At 32.9% G+C, this 25,860-nt stretch overlaps 1 protein-coding gene across 5 annotated transcripts in view; it reads left to right on the top strand.

Moving 5' to 3' along the window:
• Nucleotides 1–25,860, top strand: part of LOC113523309 (teneurin-a) — a 423,960-nt gene that overhangs the window by 331,353 nt on the left and 66,747 nt on the right. For 3 of the 5 annotated variants that reach the window (XM_052902416.1, XM_052902415.1, XM_031907376.2), the window contains exon 1: nt 22,994–23,084. The exons of the other annotated variants lie outside the window; for them this stretch is intronic. The gene's annotated coding sequence lies outside the window, so the exon portion shown is untranslated. Of the gene's footprint in view, nt 1–22,993; nt 23,085–25,860 lie in introns of those variants that run through there. 5 annotated transcript variants of the gene reach the window in all.

Here is a 25,860-nt window from a genome sequence, read left to right as displayed (position 1 = left end):
CCATCTCATACAGTACATGTATAGCAAATTTCATAGAGATTGCTTAAGCTATTTAGGCTCTAAAAGTAACAAATAAACAAAAAAACTCACTTTCACATTTTTAATATTATTAAGGATTCAGAATATATAAACATGATATATAACCATGTTATGATTTAGCGAAGCCAGTGAAAGCAAACATTTATAAAGCTGTACTTACTAAATGGTTTTACAATTAATACAAAATACCTATTCATTAACGAAGTTTTGTTCGCTTGAAACGGTGACACGATTCGATTTATTTGAAAGCCATGTTACCGGTCATTGTATTTTTTATATACTTTTTTTCACGATTCCAATACAAACAGGAAACAATAACACGCTATTACGTACTAAATTTTTAATCCATAATTTCACAAATCTTACCATTGTAATAAACATTGTAACTTTGTAAATATTGTTTGGATATTTATATATATTATGTTCAGCAATGGACAGTTAAAAGATGATATGATGATGATGGTGATGAAATGTCTTTACAATCTTTCACATTCATAATATTCTAACAAAATTTTATATTTAAATACAAAAAGAACAATATTATTTAGCTTACATTGCAGTGTCTATTAAGTCAACACGAAGCGAACACTGCTTTAGCTTTGCTATTTAAAAATTATTTTGTAAAAAATCAACTTTAAACTCAGTGAATTAACAAGTCTCTATTAAAGTACAAGACGAGATCATTAACATTTATTGTTTCTGCGGAACCTTTATATCTTGTTTCAATTTGTAGTTTTTTATGTTCGCTTTATATTTTAATATGAAAAGTTGGTCTGATTGAAACAGAAAATGTTAAGAAAGTTAGCCAGTATTAAAAAAAATAACTATTTAGCTCTCGAATAATTCTGTATAACTCTAATGTAATTCAAAATAACATTAAATTGGTTTCAGTTAATTATGAAGAAAATTCGCAAAGTCGACTATCAGAAAATAATATCCCATCGCCTCTTATCATTGCTGAGATGTCATGAGTGGTGATCATTATAGGTGAATAAGGCACAATACGCTAGTAATAGAAAACTAGAAATTAATCTTTATATCACTCCACCTGGCCAGCTTAGTAATTGAAAACTTATATCGAAAACTTCCATGTCCAGCAGTGAATTATTAATGAGTTGTAAAACTGAAAGATGACATTACGTTTTATGAATACCTTTTGACTTGATAATGTTCATTTGTCATGCGGCATAATTTTTCCAGTTGTATGGACAGTTACCAAATAATAATTCATTTCAGCTATTAGTATTAAATAAACGAAATAGATTTATAGTTCAATATATACATACATTTTATATCAATATATATACATTTTCTGTTAACGTAATACGTCTTCATGACGCCTTTGAAGGTTCGACCAAGTGCAGACAAAGTCGCAGTTTGTCTTCATTCCCCGTCCAGCTATCCATTTTTATCTATGCTCCAGCTTGTTAACTACGATAGTTCTATGAATATTTACTACAATTCGTGTACTTCTAATGGAAACGATATTCAAGATACACTAGCTAACCTGAAGTAATAAACACAAAGCGTTTAAATAAAATTATAGAAATATCTTGTCAGCGTTTTAACTTTATTTTTCTTTTATACTTTTTTATTTAGCTTTTACTAAGGCCACATCATAAATATTAATTAGTCCACGGACTTACGATGTATTTCACTAACTAATAACTAGTTACATTTTCACAAAAACTATAACTCTTTTACGTTGCCACGCATGATTAATACCACTACGTATATGCCACTGAACTTACTCCATTTATTCTTATGCTTAGCTACTTTATATAATGTCTGCATTTTTATTCATTGGCGAACCCATCTTGTATATAAATTGGCAACGTACGAAGTTTTTTTTACATTATATTGAACTACAACATAGTATATTGTCTGAGATAATAGCAAAGATCACAAGCGACAGTGTCTAGTATGCAAAGGATGTCTTCGAGTTGCAATGCGCGTCTCGTTCGTTCGTTGCATGTCGAGCAACTTGGAAAATCGACTTTCAATGAAACTTTCCTCCTTATGTCAACTTTCCATTTTACTAACATATTATTATATCCAAGTTAAATTAGTCATACAGAACTATTCAGATGTAAATTGCAATGTTGAAATCACAGAACAGAAGTTCAGTTCAATTTTATTTTTTTACTTGTAGCTAGCTACAAACTGAACAGTCTGACTGAAATATAAATTTATTATTTCTTACGTTAGATACTAAAATGATTTTCATTGTGCCCGTTTTTATCATCATTAGACAAATTGCGTGATATATTACATTACTCAGATACTGAAAAAGTTATAACTTTCTACATCTTACTTACACTCGTCTAATAAAATTGTTATTAGAAGATGTCTGTAGATACATGGGAGATATTTAAGAAAAAATTATAAGAGATCTTAATAAAACTAACATCTGTCTGTATGTTTACTCCAGCATCACCCAAAAACATTTGCACTAAATTAAGTGCGGTTTTCACAGGTGTGTTTCTAAAGGTCTAACTCGAAATCTGGTGTATTTTTCATCTTGTTTACGCCATTTATTGTTGTTCTACTTTCTTTGGGTTTCTGCTTTTGAAATACACGCGTAGTAGCGGGCATAAAGCTAGCTAGTAATAAAAACATAGTATAAACATAATACACAACATAAAAAGTGTACTTTGATTAATTGAGAGCGTGCCTTGAAATCAGAATTTTGACAGTGATGATTAGTCAAATTTATCATTGAATAGAAGTATCATAATATATCATAAATTGTTTTTTCTATATTTATTTTTGCCAGTTTAACGTAGACGAAGCGTGGAGTTCAACGTACTAGGTATTCACTCATATTGACGGCGACTGTTTACAACTTTTTCCATTATCTCTTGATGTCTTGCATAGGATACACGATTTACATAATGTGTCATGTTTATGCTATGTCCATGGGATAAGGTAATGATAAAAATTTAAAAAAGGTATTTTAAATTGTTTACTGCAATAGAAGTTTTAATTATTGCTGAACAGATCATTAAAAGTTGCATTGAAATAATATAACATACTTAATACCTATATATTAGCAATAAATTTATTTATTTATTATATAAATAAACTATTACTAATTAAAATATAACGTAAATTTAAACCTGTAAAGTTAATTATATTATCAAAGTGAAATAATTAGCAGGAAATTTCAATAACCGTCATGTAAATATGAACAAGGAGGCACACGATGTCTTTATATTCTGGCAACAATTTGCCTTGTTTACTCCGTTTCGGAGTTTCTTCCTGCAGGTTTCCGGTCAAACGGCAAATTCGGCGCGTGCAAGCCGCCCGACCGCGCCGATTCGATTTGCTCTAACGCGATAGTCACACATTCAGCTCCCACCGGACCGTGTAAGTGTTCCATTCACTGCGGAGACCATTATTAATACATCCCCTCCCCACTTTCATCTCCTCTCGAGGCCCTCATTGTGTCCGCTTGCGAGTTAATCCTCTGTCCGGCAAAGATCGTCGATCGAATGCGACCGACCCAGCTTTGTGAAACGTAATAGGGTCCTACGGTTAAATGCCGCGTGTAATTTTTGGTTTGCGATTGTAATTATCTATTGAATCGCGGTGCTTCGAGGGAAGAGTTCAATTATCGTGCGACGCTCCACTGGACTGATTGATTGGTTTCGGCCCTGTCTATGTTTCTCAACTTGATAGACACACCACACGGTGATACGTCTACTCTGGATTAGTGATACGCCGCAAGCACAATGGTACTTATATAGGGTAACCTGCCTCTGTATCTACCTAATAGCTTTCCAACAGGGTTAAGCCCTTTGAGCCGAGTCTTTGTATAAAATATTATAATTGTGTATTCGATTAGCAAAATAATTTTAAACGATAATATTATTACGATTTCCTACTATATTGAGAATAAAATTGATTATAGTCCTTTAAAAGTAAGATATCTATGGTGTAATAAATATGTACATTTAAAGTATCCATTAAAAACAAAAATAAACGGATAGTCCAACTAGGTTCATTATTTGAAATAATCACCGAGATTGTTACGTTGTTGTTGCCGCTTTCTATCCACAACGAAGCACCAACATCTATAAATTATACTTATTTTTAAGATAAAAACACGTATATATTTCGATCCGTTGATCCGACAATCAATCTCCGTATGTGTACGCCGCCGCGCCGCAGTGGCCATCGTGCCGGCGCGCCGCAAGCGGACCGCTCCCAAAGGAATCGCAGAACCAAGCTCAGCAAAGCAATTTAACCAATTTAATGTCATTCGCATCCATTGACGGGACGAGTGATCTCAATTCGAAAATAAACCCTATTGTACTCTCGCGAAAATATTACCACACTCAGAGCTAACTAACACTCAGAGGTGACTAACGTTATCCAGTGTTATCTTGTAATCAAATTATTACGTTTCTCAAATCTTTCTTCGAAAATTTATTTAAATATCTTTTAAGCACAAGTCATAATACTGATCATCGATGACACATTTATATTGTAAGTAATAAATAAAGTGTCAAGTCAACCTACAGAATATATTTTATTGATAGAGCCACTAGTTCAGTTACTTTTAAACATATTTATTTTGATTTATTTGCGTTATTTATGAATTTTATCTTCAATATAGTAAAATTTAAAAAAAACTAAACTTTTTTTGTTCTAACATCAGCTATTCAGACGTTTGTACTTAATAGATACATGAATATATGTATATCTAAACTATATTCTTACATAGTTATATAGATAAATTAATAACTATTTTTAATTAATTAATAAAGTGCTAAATTTTATAATATTTTATCAGTTGTGACAAATATGATTAACTTTACATTGACTTTACCTTCTTTTTCTTCGTCGCAGCTTTAATCCCAACTATAGTCAGGGTCAACGTTTCTGTTATTTCTATTCCACTCTGACCGATCTTGTGCATCTTCCTTAGACAAAGCTTTGACTCGCATGTCTTCGTTCACGATATCCAGCCAGCGTCCCTTAGGCATGCTGTTTGTAGACCTTGCCTTATTAGGTATAAATATGGAAGTGAGTTAGTTCACCACTGCACGCCTTAACATGACCTAATCTTATTTTACCTTAATTAAACGTCATCAAATTTGATAATATGACTTCTCTATGCGTCACAAACAAATTTCTATCCCGGTCAATCAATATGTCCTGGTCTGGTGGATAAAGTTGCGAATACGGCTAATTATTATAGGGATAGCAAAACTTTTAACTTATTGACATTATTATTATATTGCATATAATCAATGTCACGTAACTTAATGTGATTGACACTAAGTGCAAGATAAAAGATTGACCTCTGACGGTGGTCCCATAGTTAAAATGCATATAAATTAAGTTTTAGTGTCATCATATTGCGAATGAGTTAACGGTCATAAAATATTAACGACTTTTACCCTCACACATAAATAACACGGAGCGTGATAATTATAATAAATTACGCGATGAAATATCAGTTATCTTACTTTATACTCGTATTCGAAACCACTTTACTGCTTATAGTGTTAAGAGTCGGTGTTATGAGTGTAAGTCGTGATTTTGTTAGAAAGGTAAAAATTTAACTGATATACATCAATTTACTGTAGGTATATTAAAATTAAATGAATTTTTAACGAAACGAAGACGAAGTATTTAATAAATTTAAAATTTGTAATATTCCAATGGGAACTTCTGTACAATATGTACAGAAGCGTAGAAATATCCATTAAAACATAAAAACTATTTACATAAAAGAATAAAAAAATATTCAATTACAAATACCTAACTAGTGAATATAAATTAAATATTAGCACATTATTAATGAGCTTTTTCACTGAGCACGATTAGCATAATCCTTTACATTTTGATGTGCAAAATCTTGCAAAATTATATTTATTTAATTCCTACATCGCCTAATGATTCTAAATATTATATAACGACTTCTAATAAATCATTATGTTCATGTGGTTTGAAGAACATTATACTAATCATAGAATCAAAATCTTTCTTTTCTAAAAATATAAAAAATAAAACCTGACACTACCCATACAGTGTTTCTCTAAAACACGTCAATTAGTAGTCGTTGTTAAAACCACAGGCATTTGGTCGAGTCGACACTGCGCCGCGGGCGAGGGTTGGCGGCCATCTTGAATCGGGGGTCAAATTAAATTGACATGTGGTTTGTGTAGACGTATTGTACGCGTCGCATACAATTGTGTCGTCACCCTAATTATACAGGTCCGGTGATATGAGCAGATTAGGCTGCCGTAATTAACGTAATATGCGTCGCGGATTTAAATTGCCTCTATATAATAAGGTATCCTGCTATAATATAACTAATGGTCACCCTATTTTTGTAACTGTACCTAAACGTGTAAACGTGTGTAGGTATACTTATCCATCATACAATAACATATCACATATTCATACCTACCTTGTTCCTATTGTTTTTTTTTTTGACAAAATAATATTACTTTTAATGCATATAAAAATTTGGAATACAGATTATATCTGTGTAATTTTTAACCGACTTCAAAAAGGAGGAGTTTCTGTATTCATCTCTAATTTTTTCAGTATATGATTCTGAACTGGTTTCGATAGTTATTTTTGTAATCAAGTGTGTTTATTTCCTTTTAAAATGTAATCTCTGTTTTTTTTATTATCTATAATGTATTGATATATTTAATTTTTATTGTACCACTTACAGAATTATACACTTAAAGTACAAAAGGTGGTCTTATCGCTAAAGCAATGTAATGTATATTATTTATTATTATAAATATGTTTTCGTAGGTAGTCTGGACATTTTTCCACTATCCTACAAACAGCACTGTATTAGCAGTATCACTATTACAATAGTCTCCCATGCATCTCACCATCTATTGGCAAACAGTTTGTGGGCTGATACAAATTGTCATGCAAATTGTACAATTTTACTTTAGACTTGCAAAATAAAATGACATAATTTTCATAGTATCTATGATACTTATGTATGAATAATTAATCATATATAAATCATAATAAATACAAAAACACTTACTCGTACCAATCTGTTAATTAGTGTCTGCTTTTCGAAATCAACGTTAGTAGTTGCAATAGTATTTGTAGGGCATTAGAAAGAAAAAGTTTATAATTTTGATTATTATTCAAAATACGGTTTTTTTTTTTGAAGTAAATAAAAAAAATATTATCTACATACATAAATCAAGAGTTCTAATGATGAATTACTCATAATTTTAAATGTCATTATTGTAATCTGATATTATTTATTTATTTTTTATTGCACAATAAAACTTTGTACAAGTAGCAAGATTAATGCCATATGGTATCTTCTTTATTATATCCATCTTAAATATCTACATTATTTTACTATAATTGACAAAACGTTTCAAACATTCTTATACTTGTAAAGTTCTTTTTAAGTAGAGTTTATACTACCTGGCACCTGCTACATACCATAGAACAATGTATAAAATAAGCTAATTTAATTCAAACAAATACAAACTTTTACAAATAAACTGAGAAGTAGAATCGACGGTTTCATGAAAACAGATTAATATGAATGGATATATTTTAATATCCCTTAAAATGCAAAACACAATTTGCATAAAGTTTCTTAAATGTAAAATGTTATTCAGCCCTGAGCTACGGTTGTTTAAATTATAAAACGCGGTCCGCGGCAAGACGTCGTAATATCGGCAATATCGCTGCTCGAAGGAAAATCTCCGAACCGTTGTCGTTAAATTATCGCTTCGCGTCCGCGTCTGTGCCTCTCTACACCAGACGCGCAGTCAGCGACCACACCGCCCCCGCGCCGCGCCACATCGCACCCGTTCACTTTAGCATATCTCCCGAGCTCGCCAAATCCTCAGCAACACGTAATATAGCCGTTCGTATAGGGCGCGTTGTGTTAAAGCCATTATCGAACCCTAATACTATTATTTAAAAAAATAGCCATCCTAAAACTGAACGTTCGCTGGAACGGAAAGCTGTTCGCTAACAGACACTCAATAGGATTGGATGAAGATGGCGAAGTAATAAAGCGTGTTCAGTAATGTATTTATAGAGGATGTACAGGCATCGCCTCATTGCAAGGATCACCTTCAATTTATTACTAAGGATAACGATTAGCTCCGTGTTCGGACCGCATTTATATCAAAATTTTACTTGGGGGTAACCATCTGACTTTTGAAATCGTATCATTGCAAGAATAAAATGAACTAACAATTTTATTGAAACAGATACTGACATAGTTTCTTGTTATAAGCGAACACAACTTCCTAACTTATTTAATTATTTTAATGGAATAATACATTGTGATAATGCAATTAAGCATCTAATAGCCTTAAAAGGCATTTCGAGAACGCAGATTGCCAAGTTAGTCTTTTGCGTCGTTGAATGTGTGCACGGAATGTTTGTTTTTGTATTTACGTAACTTGTCATTGACTTCACAAAAACAGTATTATTAACAGTGCACTTCCATTTAATATTAGGGAATATATAAACAAGGCAATGAAAACGTAAATAAAACTTGTATGTATTTTATGTTCAAAGACTGATTTTTTTTATGGATAATAATAGAATGGTAACCCCACCTGCTCTATCGGTATACACTGGCGGAGTACCAGTTAGGGATGATAGGTCAGAATGAAGCCCATCGTGACGAAATTTAATATTATTGTTTGTTGTTAACATTGTTGTTGATTTATATCAATTACGATGGTTTCCAGGGGGAACCGCGAGAAGGTCAACCTGATAGGGTTTATTGCTAGCAATGGGGTTGCTAATTCCCACTATTAAAACTCCCTTTTCCCTCCTCAAAGACTAATTAAGTGTATATGGTATATATGTAATTCAAACAGTGCCTTCCAAAAATCAACATTGGATGTACATTTTAGTTACTTCATTTTGTCAAAATTTTGTTTGCACTTTTTTCGTTTCCACGTATTAGGGTACAATTGTTTAGATGAGAATAATAGATATGGTATTGTTATTGTCTATATAATTGGATGACTATAATAATAAATTTCTATAGCGATCTAGAGAAACCGTATATTTACGTATAACAGTTACAAAATAAGGGTTCATTGGATTTGCGGACATCAGCCAGTATCATTACTGTGATACCAAAATAAACGAATGTAGATAATGGACGGCGGGATCAATACAAAGTAATCGCGAGCGGATCCAATAAGCCCGGCCAAAACAGCGGGGGGTCGCATCCGACGGGATCGGCACCGAGCCGAACATGGGGAAACAATATGGCGGCATGCAAATAGCTCGGCCATTATCGCACCTGGGCAGCGCGAGCCGCCCCGACGAGTAAACAAGATTACGGGAATTGAATGGCTAATTAGGGGAAAAGAAGCGAGCCCAGAGAGCACGCTGAGTTATCGCGCCTCGTCTCTGCCATATTTCACTTGCCTTTATTGTTTGGCCGCTTCTTGTTTAGCTAAAGAGGCTTGTTAGCTTATCTCTCGAAGCCTAGGTGACTGTATTAACTGCCGACATAGCCTAGAGTCGGAAGTGAGTACGATACAAAGGCTCCAACGACGCTCTAGATAGATGCTCTTCCAATTATTCGTAGGGGAGAGCCCGGACTGCGCTTATCAGAGATACGACTGTGGGCTGCCTTATCTTGAAATTGTAGCAACATTAAAACTAATCTACCGCTGTATAAAATACAAATACATTATAACCACGCCATAGATAATCTAATTTATTATGATACACTTAATGACAACCAAGTTACGCCGTCAGTCTGGCATGTCAATAGTAATTTGCTGGATTCCAATAAAAAAAAATAGGAGGAAACATTTAATCATCATTCGATTAATTAATTAGTGACTTTTATAGATAATAAAGTGACTATATTTACGACATCACATCGTTAATTTTATGTTATCTATTTAATTGTATGAGCCTCTGGTGACGAAAGCGGCATCGCGGCATGGTGGATTAATACGAGATATTTCATTAATATTTGTAGAATTATATGGCTTGAATTACATCTTCCAGTAACAGTTAGTAGTGACTATTATCCATAAAAAGTTATTACTACCATTAATCTTTTAAGAGATATTTATAATATAAATTTAATATATTCTTATCGTGTTACAATCATTATAATAGATATATTAAAATGAATGAAAATAATTGTAAGAATAAAACGTTAGTCGTTACATTTATTTTCAAAATTAGCACATCCTTCCTTTTTAGTTAATATTTATAAATATTAAGAAAAAAAAAACACGTACGTGCATAAGTAATAAACATTTACAAATCTAACGAAAATCCCGCTATCTATCATAAGGTAATTGTGCCGATCATAACCGACGCGGCTGGCATCTGGGAACATGTCGCTAAAAAGAAATGCTATCGCAAGACGCTTGAAAGCGCACAAAGAGGCTTTGCTCTCAAAGTCATATGCGGGTTTTGAACCATATCAACAATGCTTGCACTTGCTTTAGCGCAGTTCACTCCACTTGATCTCAGTTTTAGAAGTTGCTAACATTGAGCAGACGCATTTGCTGAGTATAACCGATTTCCTCTCCGATAATATGCTTATAGAAAAATCTATACCGATTCACCAACTTTAACATTCAATCAATAGAATCTCCATCTTCCTCAATCTACCAATCTCCAGCCACCAAACCGAAGCTGACACCTATTTTAAATTAAATACAGTTGCAATCTATACCGACGGTAGCAAACAAGACACCGAGAAGTTCGGTGCGGCCTTCGTATGTTTCAATCCGAGAGCAACTACACCAGTTGTCAGAAAAAAATTCAAACAGCTGCATTGTTTATCAAGCTGAATTGCTTGTAACATCCCGCGTATACGAATGGCAGTTACCCGCCAATACTTACACACTATCATTTATACTGATTCACTCTCATTAATTAAGGCTGTGCAAAATCGCAGCAACACTCATCCAATCAACTCAAACATACATAACGTACTCCATCAAACTAATCACCTTATGGGCATAATATGGGTCAAAAGTCGTATCGGTATTACTGGCAATGAGATTGCAGATGTCGCGGCCGGCGAATCATGCTGCTTACATAAAAAGGAAACTCGCCACAAGTAGGAAGGGCCTCACTTCTAAACAAGGAATACACACAAAGAAGCTCTTTTCTCACCTTGATGACATTAGATTAGATTGAGAGGTTATTCCATCTGATATAGCTGCTCACGGGACGTGGATACCATAAGAGTTATCTTAAACGGTTCCACATTACAGATAATTCCGACTGACCGTCCGATTGCTCCAATCAACCAACTGTGGGACACCTACTTCAAAGCTGCCCCGTGCAGAGCTCGTCTCGGAAACAAACAAACTTACCGAATACACAAAATTGACACTCCCTTTGACTTGACAATCATTACTCGAAAGCGTATCGTACTGTCTTTTTTGATGCACTAGCAAAGACTATCGTGCAAAGCCTTAAGAAATTAAACGGCACCTAATTCACCTCACCAGAGGGAGACTTTGTACAAAAGTCGATTGCTTGGGTATTTCTATTCCATTCGTGTTTCAACCGTGAAGCAGTTGTGTTTGCATGGCTGTGTTTCGGTTTGAAGGGTGGGATATGGCGTGAATTTACTGGGTATAGAGGAATAACACCTGAATCTTCAGGAATGGCAACGCATAAGGGGTTTCATGGGCGAAACAGTGTACTCTGTTATGTCCATTGTACTGCTCATGTCTATAGGCGACGGTTACCACTTTCCATCAGGTGGGCCGTCAGCTTGTTTGGCATCCTAAGTTGTATAAAAAAATATATATATTAGATATTATTGTGACTGACCACTTTATCGTCAAATTTACATGTATAGATCTATATATGTAAATTTGACGATCTATATATTAGGAAAGTGATCTGTTATACAGGTACATTAACTTAATGCGAAACATTATATTCTATGTCAAACTTCAGCTATATTTAATCGCAGCTCAAATTTGTAACAGAAGTAAGAAAATCAGATAAACAAATAAAAAAAAGGAAAATCCCGTAGTCCATCCCTATGTCGTGATTAGTCTAATCATGCTCTAATCAGACCGCCTCCAAAACTAATTTAAAGTAACTGGTATGATTAAATGGTGCGTCCGAGTTAGCTGACATTAAACGTAATTTAATTATATACTATCTATCTCAGTGAGCCCAATCGAAACTTATTTCACGTGTAATTATTCTTATCTAAAGAGATACATCTCTATATTAAACTATACTTATAAATTTACACACGAAAATTAGAAAGTAAAATTTTGTAGTTAATCAGATTGACTCATGTAGCGGAAAAATCAGTATAAACACAGACAGTAAAGGGCTTCTACGTACTCTAATAATTTTTGCAAGTGCTTCAAAATCTTTTTAACATACATATTTTCTTTTACATTATATTATGAATTGTTAAACCTTTCTCCTATTTAACATACGAAATCAAGCGTTCCTAATAAATGCTCCATAATCGTATATGGCTTTCAACATATATTGTCAAATGCTGGTTTGAGGGGTGAAAAGGATTTTTAGTAATGGCAACTAGAAATCTTATTGCTAACAATATACCGAACCAGGTCGACCTCCTCGCGGTTCCCCCTGGAAACTATCATGGTTAATTCCTGATAAATTCATCATGATGGGCTAACTGGCCTGTTTTCATTCTCATCTATCACCCTTCACTGGTGCTCCGCCAGCGTATCTCGTTAGCGCAGGCGGGCATACCATTTTCACCCATCAAAAAAAAACATACTGATTTGAACAATTAGACATTCTTAGCCATCATAGTTATAGAATTTAAGTAAAATTAACATTTCATCAAATTTCATCATCGTATCAGCTGTCTACTACTGAGACTTCCCCATAAAGGAAGTTTTGCTGGTAATTGCCATGCTTGGCAGGTTGATTAGTTAGTTTTTTGGTGATGTTTTAAGAGGGACGTTGCTACCCATTCCTTTACCACTATGTTGCCTCTTACGACATCTACTGAAAAAGAATTCTATGCCGGGATCACAAGGTAAAAAATAATATTTAGGTTTCTTCAGGGTCGTCAACGCACGCGTAATACCTCTGATATTGCAGGTGTTCATAGACTACGGTAACCATTTATCATCAGGTGGGCCGTATGCTTGTTTGCCACCTCAGTAGTATAAACAAATTATTAATTATGAATTAAACACATATATTGATAACTACGAGTATTAATGATATTAAAAGTATATGTAATATGTCGCTCTTAAATGTTACTATTTTTTTCACACGCAGAATATTAAGAACAAAATAACCTTATTCTTCATAGCATAATGAAACAATAAACGCCATACTATTTTACAACATAAATAAGTGTCTATCAAAGTAAACTGTATAAAAATTCTAACAACTGTGGATTAAATTCCTTGTTATTTTGGTCAACTAGCAATAAACATGTACTTTTGAAAGCATTAAGAAACATATCTGTGGCCTATATAATTTCGAAGTTTTGTAACCTCGTCAACATCAAATCATCTGCTTCTACAGACACTTGTTTCCCACGAGCTATTAATTTCAACATTGTCTATTAAGATTTTAATAACTACATTATGAATTTTGTTTACAAATAAAGTAAATAAAATGCCAAGATTTTACTGTTGCGTTTACACGTCACGTTTACTACTATCTGTAAATCGTCATGTTAAAAAATCTTCATTAATTTGTGAAAAGCTTTTAGTGACCCACGATCCCGAAAAGCCAAATACTTTGTCTAGAAGAAGGCAGAAAGTTCCATAATTTCTTTGCCGAGATAAGAGGCGAAAGTTCACGCAGGAGCGGAGATTTATGACATCACCGTCGCTCCTTTCACTAAATAATAAAAGGCCCGCTGTAAAACGCGGTGGAGGCATAAAAGTTTTACGTCCATACAACCCGTTGGTACGCAAACGGTGCATGTAGGGCGCGACGCGCTAGGACGTCAAATCTCCATAAAGAGTAATCAGTGTCGGCACAATAGCTCGTTGCCTCATAAATCGTACGCCAACGTATGCTTATTTAGTCTGCTTGGTCCAGATCAGCCGTTCATCCTGGTTCCAACTCACAAGTCTATTCTAAAATTGTTATCGCACTTCATTGTAGATGATAATCTTTAAATGAGACGACAGATTATGTGAAATTATAAAGAAAATAACAAAAAATATTTCCTGCATCCTTCAATTGATTCCACGAGAAAAAAAAAACTAGAATAACCTTTGAAAATGCTTTAAATAGCGAAAGCGGTCGTGTATTGTGTGTGAAATAGACGTATAACTATTTTTCTAATAATATCAATATGTATCAAAAAACGCCGTGTTCGTTTAATTATCGCTTTATCTCTTGTGTGCATTATACTGTTGTAATTCTATGAATTTTATTTTTATTAACAAATATGTAAATACGCCAAGGAATGTTTCTCGTCTGCACAAACCCTAAAAGTAGAACTAATAAAAAATAGTCTATAATATACACAATCTGTTTCTGACAGCAATTCTTGTTTACACCTAACACTACGATAAGATAGATCTTTTGGCTACATTTGAGTACGAATATTCAATATATTGTATATTTCAAACATTTTTTATTATTTACTTTTAAAGATTACAGTAGTAAACTTAGTAAAAATATAAAAAATAAATTAAAGGCATTTTTGTTTTCGATTTTGTAACACCCTTCATTTTGACTGAACTAGGTGTTATCTTGCGGAAGTCCATATCACAGGTTCTTTGATTAGAATTAGTTTGTTTAATTCCGCTACCATTAGTATGGCTAACACTCAAAGATTGACCATCATTATTACTACCAGAAGTTCCACGACGTTGTATATTAGCTATAAATTTTTGACTGCCATTTTGTTCACGCACGTTGTACATACAAAACAAGTGATGGCAGTTACAGATATACAAATACTAATAGGAGAGGAATTGAATAAAATAATCTTAATCAAATAACCAGTAACACCCTTCTGTTAATACACAGAAAAACAAAAACATCAAACTCTAAAACCCATACGGACGAATACCATCACTACAACTTTTTTTTTAATAGAACTCACGATTTCGGATGTAACAAAATCTGACCATTAACTATGAAGATAAATACAACGAACGTTATATTTACCTAACTTACATTTCATCTAATTTAGGTTTGAACAATTAAGTAATTCAATATAACAACATATTATTTCAAATTACTATAATAAAATCAATTGTTATTTCTTAGACGTCTATTAGAAGAGTGAAAAATAGAATTTATTTATATATATATAAAAAATATAAGCTACCAGCACGTCAGCAATACCAACATATTTTTTTAAATATTCTTCTAAATTCTTATACATATTGTGAATGCGAACTTCAGCAAAGAACAACTGTTACTATCTAATAAAAATAATAAAATACATTTATTAAAAATGAATCTCTACAACAGTGAGACAGCATTTTTTTATCTCTCTACGTTTTTTAGTCTCTTTGTCTGACTGTGTGTGTTTGTTCAGTGAATTTATTCTTCGCCTTTTTTGTTATATTTAATACTTTAAGAATTCAATAGGTACGTACTGAATATACAAAGATTATGGGCTTTTGATTGTGTAACTTATTTATTCATTCGAAGCTGGGCTTCGTTCTACAATAAAAAAAGCAACTTTATTATGAAACAGTCTTGTGTGATTTTAAGCGGAATGCTATTTAAATGAACATTATGTAAAGATTCACATGCAAGTCAATATTAGACTAAATTTTTCAAATACTAAATGTAAACACACGTCTTTTTCATCTAGTTTTAGCTGAAAGGATGAGCGAGAAACTCGACTGTTATTTTTTCAAATAAAAGTAAAATTTATAGATTTTGCATTGTGATTAAAAAATACCAGTATAAAATGCTAACATACAATTTCAATTGCAGACATACAAATTTAAGCAAAATAAATCAGACACAGTTAAATAGGCCAGACCAGTCCTTACAAGTAAAACCCGTTCACGAGTATAACAGATGAACAGTCATTATTGCTTTTAATTGTAACAAATAATTATTATAAACACATATATAATACTATAAAAAGTGATAGAAACTACACGAGCATATACATTTTTATTAGATTTATAGATATACAGACCGAAAGATAATCGCGCGAAACTTAAACTAAATAAGGGGGCATCCCTTATATATTATTACTTTATGAAAGCTTCTACGATTTATATGCAAAAAAAAATCTCTTTCAACAAGCTTGAAATTATATTATTATGTATCAAATTGCAATATAAACAACTAACTGAAAATGTATTTAACCACAACAAGATTTTATTTACTTAATAATCGTATTATTGTAAGTTTAAAAGCAAAATGCGGCGGTTCGGGGTTGATATAGCTTGTGTCTCGGTATATGAACGTGGTTAATTCAATAAAGCGCACTAAGGCGTCTAATGGAGGGTGTACCTTTATCAGAAATAAACGTTGTTAGTGTTAACTTCAATTTGTATAGGTGTTTATGGAGATCGTTATGGTATGTATTGATAGCAGCAGCATAATGTTTTGATGACGGCAGGCGACCCGCGACTTCTACCACATGGACGGAGTACGTTGATTAATCGGAATAAAAATTATCCTATCCGGCTTTATCCTAAATACTACTTATGTACCAGATTGCATAACATTTGATTGAAATTTTAAGGCACTAAACAAACAAATAAACATTTTTTTTATGGGTGATAATGGAATGGTAACCCCACCTGCGCTATCGGTATACACCGGCGGGGCACCAGTGAAAGATGATAAGTGAAGATGAAGCAGGCCAGTTAGCCCATCGTGACGAATTCAACAAGAATTGTTCACGATGGTTTCCAGGGGGAACCACGTGGAGGTCGACCTGATAGGGCATACTGCTAGCAATGGGGCTGTCAAACTCCATTGCTAACAACGCCTTTTCCCCCAATAAACAATATTTATAATAAAAAAAACGAGTACAACCTTTTGATATACTGCTGTTTAACAGATCAAAATGGGTATATTAAGGTTTGTTCAGGCTCAGCAACGCGCACGTGATACACCTTATGTTCCAGGCGTCCATAAGCAACAGTTAGCATCAGAGGGACCATATACTCGTACTTGTTTGTCACCTTCATGGTATAAAAAATGATCAAACTCTAAATTACCGTCATCTCGCTAAATGACATTTTTCCAAGTTCTTAAACTCTCATAATATATATAATTTAAAACTACGCAACGAAATATCGAGCACAATCCTTAGTAATATTCTATACAGTTTATAAAATGACAGAAATTTCGAGCGTAAAAATGTTAAACCTTAAATAAACTTTCGAACACTCAACTTTATTTACATTTAACGACGAATCACTTTGATGGATAAAATAAGTTTCCTTTTGCTATTATTATTATTGAAAGGTCTCGCAATTGACCTCTGTCTGATGGGAAGTGCTGATGAGGTAGAAGATGGAGCTCGCAGGCCCATAAACACCCTATTCATTTATGAATAACTAGCGACCCGCCCCGGCTTTCCACAGATTTGTATAAAATATATGTTTATAAAATATGCTGGTTCTTGTTGTTATATATTATTATTTATTAATTATATTAATATTAAATAAAAATGCCATCTGTTGACTTCGTGTAATATTATTTATTTTTATTTTTGGTATAATTCATTTGTTTTTCAATTTTCTGTTTTATAAAAAACTACAATGTATATAAAAAGGGTAATTTTGAACAATGTACATGTTTTTTTTTTAATAAAAGAACAACACATTTTTTATTTAAAATACGGTCACTAACACGTTTATCCATTATAAAGAAAAAATCAAATCAAATTAGTTTAAAAAAAGTTTTGTAAAACAGCAACTTAATACGTTAAGTTACCTATTCTCAGTTTCAAGCAAGTTTTGCGAAGATGTCCTCCCCAATATGATTTTAATGCTTTAAGTGTGTACGTGTATTATAAATAGGTATACTAAATTACTTCAAAACCTACTTATAATATCAATATTAATACTAATACTTGAACTCCACCGAAACTAATTTTACTTTTTAAATAAAGCAAATTGAATTCTAAAATTCTTGCTTAAGTTTTTAGAATCGATAAAATAATAAAAATATTTTTCTGAACGGGCGATTGCCTCCCATGATAATCCTTTAGTCACAAAGGATTTGAGCGACATATGCAATGAATCAATTATTTAAAATTATACTTTTTATTATACTGCGATTTTAATGCATGCAAGCAACATAATATATAGGTATCTGTATACATCAAAAAGTCGAACTAGAACTAACCAAGCACATATAATAAAAAAATATCTTTTAGATATCTCCGCTAAATGGAAGATTTCTTTTTATACTTAGAATGGCAAACAACTGGATACAAAGCCTTTAAAACATATGGTATCGTACCGTAGCAATTTTATGTATTATTAAAAGATTCGCAAGTACATATTATATTTTAATGTAATAATTAACGATGAGGCTCGCGCTCGTGTCACAACCGCTCATGACTAAAGATCACGAATTGATCCCGAAACAAGTCGAGCTTTTTCAATTTAATTACACTGAAATAAAACGGGTAGTTATTACATTAAATTTTTATGTATTTTATTTTCATGACAATTAGCTTGTTATTAACCTGATTTAATAGTTGAGTACATGTCCCTCTTCACTTGATATAGGTGAAAAAATATATATTTTATTTAAGCTCTGTTAACCCTAGTGCATGTCCGCCGCTGATCCTGCCTTTGAATTTACTCTAACATAACCTAAGACTACTTGGCTTAAAGCAAATTTATAGATTATCTGAAGTAAATCACCAACACTGTCAAAGTTTCTGCGCTTCTCAATAGATTTTGACATGGCTTATCGACTCTCGTTTACCAACGTGCGCGCTGAAAGACGTAAGCCGCTTATATTAGAAGTCCACATTACAATCAGCCAACTGAAATTCTAAATTTAATTGGTACTACGTTTGGCATATATACACATAGGTCGATACTATATACCAATAAATTATTTTATGATGTCTGAAGAAAAACAATTAATAAGATTTAGTAATCATATAGTAATATACTAACTTGTATAAATTTTTATAGTCTTGCCGTCTACCAAATTATATATTAATAATCCTTAGCAAAATGTAAATATGTCGGGTATTACGTTAACCATAACAAATGACGCTTTAATCGTGAGCATATTTTTTTTTACTTTGACAAAATAAATGGATTTATTTATCTGTATTGTAAAGGTTAATAATAGATAATAATATAATAAACAGATAAGTTTTATTTACACTCAGATTTAGACAAAATCCATATCTGATTCTGATCTGATTCAAAGATCAGAATCCATTTTATGAGTACTCAAACAATTTGATTTGATTTGAGACTCCTTAGTAATGTAAGTAGTCCAAAATATTAAAACAAGATTAATGTTATAATATAATAATGTGGGTGATATAACTCACTGTAATAAAACACGACAAAGGTGATTGCCATTGTAATTCCCAATAAAACAATATATTGAATACATCATATATTGTAGTATTAACCGTGTAATACTAGCCGTTCCGTGGTATTATCGTACTATCAGAGGTGCGCCCATTCCTAGAGGGCCGACAGCGGCGGCGGTGGCGACCGCTTTCCTCGGTGACAAACAACATTCGTGTCCGACGTTTATGCAACGTCATGGCCCTCAATAGAAATGCTTCGATTTACGTTCCACCCATACTTTTTGTCAGATGTCTTTCTTTATTTTTTTTGTGGCACAAATTCATACATACACTATAAATATAAATTGACGATTGATTAAATATAATTTCCCTTTATGTATAAATTGATAAAGATTCTTTCTGCTTTTCATAGTATTAATAAAAAATAGACATAACCTAACATGAAAAAAATGAAATGAAATATTTAAATGTCTTTCAAAATTGAAGACTGCCAAAATACTCCGGCAAGATCAAAGAGATAGCGCCACTTTTACTTTTATACGACCGATACCTACTTTTCATTAATTTCCTTTTCATGTGGATTCAATAAAGTGATAAGAACTGTATAAAAATATATATAAAATCCTAAATTGAAGGGATCTTTCCCTACTGTAGGCCGTCACAGGCAGGTGTTGTCATTTGAATAGATTAATAAACATAAACAATAGTTGGTGTGAAGTTTTAGGGCGAACGAGTAGGTGCCGATCAGATTTGAGTAAGACAATACCGTTTACAGCACAGAAGGTGGCGGGTTGCAGGGGAGCCATTTGTATGCGTAATGGAAGATCGAATTTCGTATTTGTTCGTGGGGTCGTTAGCAGCACCTTCGCGCTTGTTTATAAAGAAAACAAAACCCTTTACCGACCGCGAGACGCGAGGGCGGCGCGCACCGAGCGAAACCTTACCGTGCCCTGCTTACCTTACTCCGACTCCGCCATGAATTACAAACCGAGTTATGTATGATAAACGACTGTATTAATATACATATATAAATGACTGTATTATTACGGCTGTATTTAATTTGCTTTTGTTTATGTAAAAAATTACGTACATAGGTATTGAGATTTGTTTTAACTGTCTTTAAAAGAGAAGGCCTTTTTTTTTCGAGTACGTATTTTATGTGTGTATGTTAAGTGTTAACTTTTCTAGCAACTACAAAAAAGAATAATCAATATTCTTTTTTTTTATTTTCGAGCCCCTCATTACTCCAAATAAAAAATTTAAATTTAATATAAAAAATTTAAGTCGATTTGTTTCTTCAGAAACCATATTAATATAATTTTGAAATTTCAACTCATTCTAGTTATTCGAAATCAAATATTCTTATAAAAATATACTGAAATAAAACACATTGGCAAATCATATTAATTAGATTTATGCTTTGCTTTATTTATTATTTTTTAAATATAATACATAGTCATTTGAAATTGGACTTACAGGACCTCATAGTGAAACTCAAATGTAATTCTTTTTTTTATACAAAAATGACAATAATGACATAAAATTATTAGCTTTCAAATTTCTAACATAAAAATTAAAACAACCCTATTTCAATGAATTTTTAATTAAAAAAGTTGTATATTTTAAATTATAATATACTTTAATTTTAGTTTGTAACTGGCACATCAATAAAGCTTTTTTTCTTATTATCCGAAGATACTAAACAATTCAAAATAATTAAATAAAATCAATTTTAAATTCAATAAAAGCTTTTTTTAAGAGCTTTCTAAAAAGATACAGAACTTCAAAGAATAAAAATTTTTCAAACCGACTTTTATCTACTGAAAATAGATAGCGTAAATTAAGTACATGCCCGTTTAGGGGCTGTTGCTTTTGCTTACTTTTAGCATTATAATTTGGCGTTGTCTTAAGATACCGTATAGATATAAGAACAAGTAAATGCCTCTTGAAACTGACAATAAGTTTTATAAGACATGAATTGAATTTGTTCACGCAAATTTAATATTTTGTCGACTCTACAACAATACGTGTTGTTTACTGGCTACCATTGTAGAAAAAAGTGTTACTACATATTAAACTTAGATATCATTATGAACCAAACCCTTTCTTGGGTTCCTCAAATTAACGAAGTCAGTTGCAAAGTTTCTGCATTTCTCTACTCGTATTCAACTTTAACACTTCCTCCCTCATAAATACCCATTTCTATGTAATTCTAGAATGCATAGAAGCGAAACTGCCATGTTCTTTTTAATCAAGTTTAATAGTTACCCTTGTACTTATAAATATTGTAATTTGTTACGTACCGAAAGGTTATCGTGTTTTTTAGATTTAAATTCTTAATAGATTGTTTTGTTGATACGGCATGCTTTAGAGTCGATAGAGCGTGAACGAGAGTCACGCGCCAAGGATTTTGTATCCAGACGTCCCCGCCTGCCCGTTGATTCGCCCCATGTAAAAAATTCTAAAGCCTTCAAATAGCCCACACAAATTTTTATAGGTATACAAGCACAGGTGCTACTATCGCTTTGCCTAGACGCCTATTATTGACTCTTTTCTTATTTGGAAAACGAGTTCAATTTATAACGCAGAAAATATAAATTTTTATTTCAAACTAGATATACATTGTTTTTAACAATATCTTTACTTTCTCTTTTTATATTTTCGCTTACTTGCCAATATTTACAAATTCAGCAAATTCGACCAGCCGTGCATTGTGTGCTCACCAACGAACAGCATTTTTTTTTATTTACCATTGGTATTTCTATTTAAAATAGGAATACATTTCAAACATCACCATCTCTTTTTATATAGGGACTTAAACTGAATATAGCTCCCATTAAACAGATCATTGTTACTAAAATAATATTTTTCCAGCTGTGATAGTAAAATGTAAACGATTATGATGCCAACGTGTTTACTTTCGCTGGCACAGTTCCATTAAATCAGATCTCTAGGTGGTTATGTTTATTTTGAACAACTGATAAAAAAAATGTATTTACAAAGTGTGGCCCATCAGAGCCTCTGCATACGCGGTGTCAAGATCACGTCGTCGTAGCGTCGCGCCGCCGCGGGTGACACGCGCGCCTGCCTCCCGCCCGCCACTTCGTCCCCCTTATCGTCATCCTCTTACCCTCAACCCCCGTACCACGCATGCTCCAATTATAATCTGTTTAGTGATGTCTATTGTCGATTAAAAATTATTTTCACATTTAATTGATATCCCTGTGTAAAGCAATCGATAGTTCTCTACATAGTTCTTCATTACTAATACAAACGTTTCACTTATCGTTTTCTTAGTGAAAGATATCCGCTTTACTTCTGAATAAATATCAGCGCGGTAAACCTTCTTCCCACACGGAATTGAAGCTTTCTTACGTCTATTTCACTAACTGACAGGGTTAAGCAGGATAACCACTTGCGTCGGATAACTCGATATCTCGATGCTCGACATGGGACAGGGCGGCATTATCCATCGCGTAGAATGCGCGCGCATCGGCGTCGCGCGGAGGGCATCAAATCGCCTGCGGAGGGCGCTTGGTTCGCGCGCGTTTTTGCTGTTCTGCGCGGTCACTCGACACATCACCTCCAACGGCGAGAGGTACACTCGGTGCTCGTGCGCGACCTGCTGCGCGGTGATTGACCGATACCGTCACTGGCACGTAACGTAATCATAATTACGCGGTCCACTTGTACACCTTGAGGCATATGCGTTGCGGTACGCGATCTCTCTGTCAGTATTACGCTGTTATCGTTTAGCCAACGTTCCACATGCACCAGGTAGTCCCGCTCCCGACCCTCGGTTAGCGTGATAACCGACAATATTCCCATAAGCGGCAATACACCGGCCCGCTTATTCTGTGTCCGACTTTAATTTGTTCTTTATTGTTTTTAGTGTTTATTGTTTTCCTCGGAATGTGTTTTGGTTGTAGTAAATGTCTTGAATTACACGGTTGGCCCGTGTAAGCAGTGAATTATGAGGCACTCGTTGCGTCAAGCAGTGTGAGTTGATGGACTGCTCCAATTACGGTTTTTGATTGCATCTTATTTGTATTTGTTGTCATATTTAATATGCTTATGTATTTATATCTATAGTCAGTATTGTGTTATGTATCATGTCAAATAATTGCGTATAATATTAATACACATTGTCTTTTACGCTTATAGCAGCCACTACTCGTATATGCATATTTAATTTAAAATTGGAATTACAAATTACGTGTGATGTGTACTGTTTGTAAAACAGTTATAAATTATAACGGGGTACCGATTTTAATCTGTAATTTTCTAATAATAAAATAAAAATAAGTTCTTATGTATCTTTGTATAATATGCATTAGATCTATTTACGAAATGCCAAATTTTTATAAATACAATTATTACCTTATACTTAAAAACACTCAAAATCATTAAACCGAATATTCATATCTAAACGATATTTCTAAAATATCTTTATTTTTTACTGTTTCTTGTATTCTCCTCTTATTAAAAAAAACTATTTCATATTCGTATACAATAACAGTCTGCTGAAGTTAATGTAGGCATGAACAGAAAAACGACGAGGAATATAGGTCAAATCAAAAATATCTGTGTGATGTTTTTGACTCATTTCAAATCATATTTTCTTATTTTTATTTTCAACTTACATAAAATACATTACTTATAATTTGCCGCACCGTTGCATGAAATATTTTAGCTTAATTCCCAAACCGCAACGTACAATGGTTTCCAGATATAATTACATACGCAAATTATGTACTTGTTTGAATTCAGATATTAATAGAAAATAATATTTAAATATACAATGTATAAAAATATGTATTTATTTAACAATTTATACAAATATAAATACGTCAGATATTCCTTTTAAATTGGAACCCAAATTCTTATCTCGGTAAGATTAGCTTTGGAAACGAATGTCTTTTTTCTCGTTATATAAAGTGTCCAATATATGTATAGACTGGTGGGCCGTTTGCTTGTTGTTGCTTGCTTAGCTTGTTTACCATTCTAAGTTGCATAAAAAAGATCGAGTTTTAGATAATATATATCCTTCACAATTCACCTCGTCGTAATTAACAAAATGTTACTACATCATTTGACTCTTTTTAGTATGCATCCTAAAGGTAGAGTTAGACGAATACAATTCTCTATGTCCTTTTACTCCTTCAAAAACACACTACCAGCATTTTACGATTACCTTCGTTAGTTGATTGCATTCACGAACAACGTGTAAATCTAGCATTTCTTGCTCCTCATTTTCTAGATATTGTTCTCTAGTTTTTAAACAAAATCAAATGTTGTTTCTACTTATCTCGTATATGTCTAATGAAGACAAAGCTATAACCATTAGATATAGCCTACTATTACCACGTTGAAAATGTAACTTGGTCCAATACTAAATAAAACGCAAAACACAAATGCAACAAAACAAAAAGAAAAACCTACAAAAATATTAAATACCCATTACATAAAACCTATGTTCGGATCTTTGGGGCTACGTAGAACCTTAACGACTTGACGCATATTAATGACATGATATATACATATATGGACTAACTTTAAATTCCTCTTAATTGTGAGAGCATTTATTGCTACATGACATGTATATTATTCACTTAGGCGTTATTCATTTGTTTACTTAGATTTATTTGACATAAACACGGATCTCTCGCTTAGCATATCTACCTCACATGGTGCTTCTTTTTTTCGGTTTTCTGTCGCTAGCAGCTATACTTTTGGGATATAACAATGAAATTACACAGTATAGAGACGTGATCTATTAGTAGATAGTGTCGTTCATAATTATAAGGAACGATTATTTCTTTCTGTATGACGGAAAGTGTTGCCTGTTGAAGATTGTGGGATAATCCATCTGATGGAATGTGTTGCCTATAGCTTCTTGTCCATCCTATGATGCGTACAAAAAACTCATATCATAATCTTCTTATACTTGTGATGTGTATACGGTCGGCATAATATGTTTCTCTCTTTCATTAATTTATACTTGCAGTCGCACCTATTACCACATTATCACCTTATTATCACATTATTTCTAGTCAAATATCTTTCACATAGCCCATCTCTTTTTGGGTCTCTCTTTCTATGTTTACAATACTTAACCTCATATTTAATCCCATTATATATATATAATTATTGGGTTCAAAAGTACACAAATATTTAGATGTCTGTGTGTATATCCTTTTTTTCTATTTCTAAGATCTATTTGACTATCTTAATCCACTGTGTGCTCACAACAATTGAAGAGTTAAGTATTTGAAACAATTTTCTATTAATAAATATCATTTAGTTGCAATAGTTTCACTTTCCTTTTAGAATACTAAATGTAATTGAATAATAATGTTTTGTAAAATGTCGAT

The sequence above is a fragment of the Galleria mellonella genome, unplaced genomic scaffold, assembly GCF_026898425.1.
Source record: "Galleria mellonella isolate WM207_F2 unplaced genomic scaffold, CSIRO_AGI_GalMel_v1 utg90, whole genome shotgun sequence".
Lineage (NCBI taxonomy): Eukaryota > Metazoa > Arthropoda > Insecta > Lepidoptera > Pyralidae > Galleria > Galleria mellonella.
This window is presented reverse-complemented; position numbering and strand designations above follow the sequence as displayed.